This window comes from Microcaecilia unicolor, chromosome 3 (genome assembly GCF_901765095.1).
Source record: "Microcaecilia unicolor chromosome 3, aMicUni1.1, whole genome shotgun sequence".
NCBI classification, from domain to species: domain Eukaryota; kingdom Metazoa; phylum Chordata; class Amphibia; order Gymnophiona; family Siphonopidae; genus Microcaecilia; species Microcaecilia unicolor.
The window spans coordinates 206,636,450-206,642,081 of record NC_044033.1 but is presented as its reverse complement, the minus strand read 5'-3'; the positions used below and the strand labels follow the sequence as shown (position 1 = coordinate 206,642,081).

The 5,632-nt window shown below is 47.1% G+C and overlaps 1 pseudogene; it reads left to right on the top strand.

Moving 5' to 3' along the window:
* The first annotated feature begins 615 nt into the window (after positions 1 to 615).
* On the top strand, positions 616 to 3,609 carry LOC115466175 (annotated as a pseudogene).
* The last annotated feature ends 2,023 nt before the right edge of the window (positions 3,610 to 5,632 follow it).

Here is a 5,632-nt window from a genome sequence, read left to right as displayed (position 1 = left end):
GCACCTAACCCTTACCACTCAGTGAATCCAGACTGCCCCAATTTTGGCTGCCCCTATCGGACCGACCATTCACTTTATTTTTATTTTTGTTACATTTGTACCCCGCGCTTTCCCACTCATGGCAGGCTCAATGCAGCTTACATGGGGCAATGGAGTCACAAGGAGCTGCCTGTGCCTGAAGTGGGAATTGAACTCAGTTCCTCAGTTCCCCAGGACCAAAGTCCACCACCATAACCACTATGCCACTCCTCCACTCCACTTGTCTATTAGATTGTAAGCTCTTTGAGCAGGGACTGTCGCTGCATAACCCTAGTAGCGCTCTAGAAATGTTAAGTAGTAGTAGTCGTAGTAGTAGTAGTTCCCCTTAGTAGTAGTAGTAGTAGTAGTAGTTCCCCGTCTGGGTAGGAGTGACGTCACTGGAAACTGCAGCGGGGATTGGCTGGGAGGCTGGAAGGGAATGGACTTACAGTGCAAATCGAGAAGATAAAGGTTTGCCGAGGACACAGGGGTGCCTTTTCGGCGGCAAGTTCGGCGCAAGCAGTGGCAGCAAATTGTTTGAGCAGGTCATTCACACAGCAGGTCTTGGACGGCAGCTCAGTTTCCGGGAGAAGAAAAATGGCGTCTGGCGTCGCAGCACCGAGCGGCTCCGTGGCGGCTGGCCCGGGGAACCCGCCCGTGTCCGGCGGAGCTACGAGCATTACTGCTTCCATCACTGGCACAATGAACAAGAAGAAAAAGCCTTTCCTTGGCATGGCCGCTCCGCTTGGATATGTGCCGGGCCTGGGCAGAGGTGCCACCGGTTTTACAACCCGTTCTGATATCGGTCCTGCCCGAGATGCCAATGACCCAGTAGACGATCGCCATGCTCCTCCAGGAAAGAGGACAGTGGGGGACCAGATGAAGAAGAGTCAGGCTGATGACGATGATGAGGACCTAAACGATACTAATTATGATGAGTTTAATGGCTATGCTGGGAGCCTGTTTTCCAGCGGACCCTATGAGAAGGATGATGAGGAGGCAGATGCTATTTACGCAGCCCTGGATAAGCGGATGGACGAACGGAGGAAAGAGAGAAGAGAGCAGCGTGAGAAAGAGGAGATTGAAAAATACCGCATGGAGCGACCCAAAATTCAGCAGCAGTTTTCTGACTTAAAGAGGAAACTGGCTGAAGTCACAGAGGAAGAGTGGCTAAGTATTCCTGAAGTTGGTGATGCCAGGAACAAACGGCAAAGGAACCCACGTTACGAAAAACTGACACCTATCCCAGATAGCTTCTTTGCAAAACACTTACAGAGTGGAGAGAATCACACCTCTGTGGATCCCCGACAGACACAATTTGGTGGACTAAATACTCCCTTTGCTGGGGGGCTGAACACCCCTTATCCAGGAGGAATGACATCTGGGTTGATGACTCCAGGCACTGGTGACCTGGACATGAGAAAGATAGGACAAGCCAGGAATACCTTGATGGATATGAGACTGAGCCAGGTGTCAGACTCTGTGAGTGGCCAGACTGTGGTGGATCCCAAAGGATACTTGACTGACTTAAATTCAATGATCCCAACACATGGTGGAGACATCAATGATATCAAAAAAGCCCGGCTGCTGTTGAAGTCAGTGCGGGAGACCAACCCTCACCACCCTCCAGCTTGGATCGCTTCTGCACGTTTGGAGGAGGTCACTGGCAAACTACAAGTGGCTCGAAATCTTATCATGAAAGGCACTGAAATGTGCCCGAAGAGTGAAGATGTTTGGTTAGAAGCTGCCCGCCTGCAGCCCGGTGACACAGCTAAAGCTGTGGTAGCCCAAGCAGTACGCCACTTGCCACAGTCTGTGCGGGTTTATATTCGAGCGGCAGAATTGGAGACCGATATCCGAGCGAAAAAGCGTGTGCTGAGGAAAGCCCTGGAGCATGTACCTAACTCTGTGCGTCTGTGGAAGGCGGCAGTGGAGCTGGAAGAGCCTGAAGATGCCCGAATCATGCTTAGCAGAGCTGTAGAGTGCTGTCCCACGAGTGTGGAGCTGTGGCTTGCTTTAGCAAGACTAGAAACTTATGAAAATGCTCGTAAAGTTCTCAACAAAGCTCGAGAAAATATTCCTACAGACCGGCACATCTGGATTACGGCTGCCAAACTTGAAGAAGCCAATGGAAATACACAGATGGTGGACAAGATCATTGACAGAGCCATTACTTCCTTGCGGGCAAATGGAGTGGAAATCAACAGAGAGCAGTGGATCCAGGATGCAGAGGAGTGTGATAAGGCTGGCAGTGTGGTGACATGTCAGGCAATTATCCGAGCTGTGATTGGGATTGGGATTGAGGAGGAAGACAGGAAGCACACCTGGATGGAAGATGCTGACAGTTGTGTTTCCCACAGTGCTCTGGAGTGTGCCCGTGCAATCTATGCCCACGCTTTACAGGTTTTCCCAAGCAAGAAGAGTGTCTGGCTGAGAGCAGCATACTTTGAGAAGAACCATGGCACCAGGGAATCCCTGGAGGCGCTCTTGCAGAGGGCTGTCGCTCATTGTCCCAAGGCAGAAGTCCTTTGGTTGATGGGAGCAAAGTCAAAATGGCTGGCAGGCGATGTGCCTGCTGCCAGGAGTATTCTGGCTCTGGCTTTTCAGGCAAATCCAAACAGTGAAGAGATCTGGCTGGCTGCAGTGAAGTTGGAATCTGAGAACAATGAGTATGAAAGAGCTAGAAGACTACTAGCAAAGGCTCGCAGCAGTGCATCAACAGCTAGGGTCTTCATGAAGTCGGTAAAGTTGGAATGGGTGCTGGGAAACATCAAAGCTGCCCAGGACCTCTGTGAAGAAGCCTTGAATCATTATGAGGATTTTCCCAAGCTCTGGGTGATGAAAGGGCAGATCCTGGAACAGGAAGAACTTTCAGAAATGGCTCGTGAAGCATATAACCAGGGGCTAAAGAAGTGTCCCCATTCCATTCCACTGTGGCTGCTGCTCTCCAGGTTGGAGGAGAAGGCTGGACAGCTGACCCGTGCCAGGGCCATCTTGGAGAAGTCTCGTTTGAAGAATCCAAAGAACCCGGAGCTTTGGTTAGAGTCTGTGCGCTTGGAGTACAGGGCAGGGTTGAAGAACATTGCCAACACGTTGATGGCTAAAGCCCTGCAAGAGTGTCCCAATTCAGGAATATTGTGGTCAGAAGCCATTTTCCTGGAGGCACGGCCACAGCGTAAAACAAAGAGTGTGGATGCCCTGAAGAAATGTGAGCATGACCCTCACGTGCTCTTGGCTGTAGCCAAGTTATTCTGGAGTGAGCGTAAAATAACAAAGGCCCGGGAGTGGTTTCATCGCACAGTGAAAATTGACTCGGACCTGGGTGATGCCTGGGCTTTCTTCTACAAGTTTGAGCTGCAGCATGGTACAGAGGAGCAACAGGAGGAGGTGCGCAAGCGCTGTGAGAACACAGAACCACGTCATGGCGAGTTATGGTGCCAGATGTCCAAGGATATCCAGAACTGGCAGCACAAGATCGGGGAAATTCTCTTACTTGTGGCTGCCAAGATTAAAAACGCCTTCTAAATGCCTCATTCACTGGCCAGTTGTAGATTATGCCTCTCTTTACATTAAATGTGTGCTTGTTGTGTGCGTTCTGTGAGTGTGTCTTAATTCCTGTATTTCCCGTAGGAAAAGCTTTAAGAAACAGACTTCTGAGCTGAATGTACATTCCCTTAAAGGAAGCCAGGGCAGCGCTAGACTGAAGGACAGAGGAAAATGACCCATGCAAAGAATTACAGGTGAAAGGATGTTTCTAGCCCTATTTGGAAGGGCTGACGAGTGGCTCTGAGAGCAGTACTGATCCCCAGCATGGACAAAAAGTTGATCCTTAGACATGGATGCTGGCTTTCCTTTCAAAAGTCTCATCTTGACCAGTTTTTTCTTTATTCAATGAAATTGAATAAAGAAAAAACGCAATGCCTGGTTCTCTCTTCCCAATACTCCCCTTACCTCCCAACTACTCTGAACACCCCTGATGTCAAACTCTCCATATCCGATAATGATGAAGTAATGATTGACAACCATTTATCATTTGATAACCACGCCAAAGTCACCACAAAGAAAATGTTTAATATGATGTGGATATTGAAACGAGTGAAGCCATACCTCCCATTCAACACTTTCCAGAACCTGATACAGTCCACTGTTATTACCCACGCTGACTACTGCAACAGTGTTTTCTTAGGATGCAAAACCCAAATACTGACTAGACTCCAGACTGCCCAAAACACGGCAGCCAGACTAATTTTTGGCAAATCAAAATTTGAAAGTGCATCACCTCTGCGAGTGAAGCTTCACTGGCTCCCCATCAAAGAAAGAATACATTTCAAGATCAACACATTGACCCACAAGATCATACATGGAGAATCCCCCGGTTACATGAGTGATTTGATCGACCTCCCTGCCAGAAATAGATCTATTTCTTCACAAACTTAACCAACTTTTGCAAACTATTGAAGACCCATCTCTTTGATAAGATATACCACAAAGAGCAGCACATGTGAAATTCCCCACTTATATCTAGAAATGTCTTATAATGTTCTCTGTTATATTGCTATCATGTATTTCTTTACCATGTAACCCAAAATCCTGTAACACCAATTATTTATTTTCTTATTTCCACTATTCATGATGTATTGTAAGCCACCTTGAGCCTGCAAAGAGGTGGGAAAATGTGGGATACAAATGCAACAAATAAATAAATAAACCTGCACCTTCCCAATTCATTTGATCTACCTTTCTGAGCTTACTTAACGTTAATTCCGAACTTGTTTCTCGGTTAGTGTCAGCTTGGCCACGTTGCTCTGGCAAAACTCTTACTGTACATCCACGGGTTGGAGTGGCCTAGTGGTTAGAGCACTGGTCTTGCAATCCAGAGGTGGCTGGTTCAAATCCCACTGTAAGCAGTGCTGGTGTCCCATGTGGTAGGCATCAAGAATTTTATTTTAATTCTGAAACAAAAAATTACGCTAGATGGCCGGTTCTCTCCAAGGCTGTGAGGTGATGACACATAGAAGTATTGATTGTGGTTTACATACTGTTCCCCTATAGTAAGATGAGGTTTTAATGCATGCACTTTTCCAGCTTAGCATGTAGAGAAATTTTTAGCCGCCATATTTGCCAAGGTGGGTCTCCTACTTATCACTACTGTGTGTCTTAAATCAAACGGCTGTGTGCAATCCTTACTGATATGCAATCTGAGCCCATTTTCTGGCACACTAGAGGACTGGTGCAGTGGTTAGCGTTCCACTCTTTACATCCGCTGGTGTTGGTTTTTTAAATCCTAGTGCATGTGAATTCCTCAATGTTATTACATGCATATTTGTTTACGCTTGTCTTCCTTATTAACATGAGGATTCCCTCAAGGCTATTACGGGCATATTTGTTTACGCTTTTCTTCCTTATTAACATGAGGATTCCCTCAAGGCTATTACGGGCATATTTGTTTACACTTTTTTTCCTTAATAGCATCCTTCGATAAGCGTTTAATGCTGAGGCACTCCTGTATTTCATTGTACAGATCATACAAATTCAGATCACTGCTGTACTTCCCTGAATCTGGACTATTACCTGAATTCAGTATTACACTGCTCATTTCTCTACCCCTTAGGCA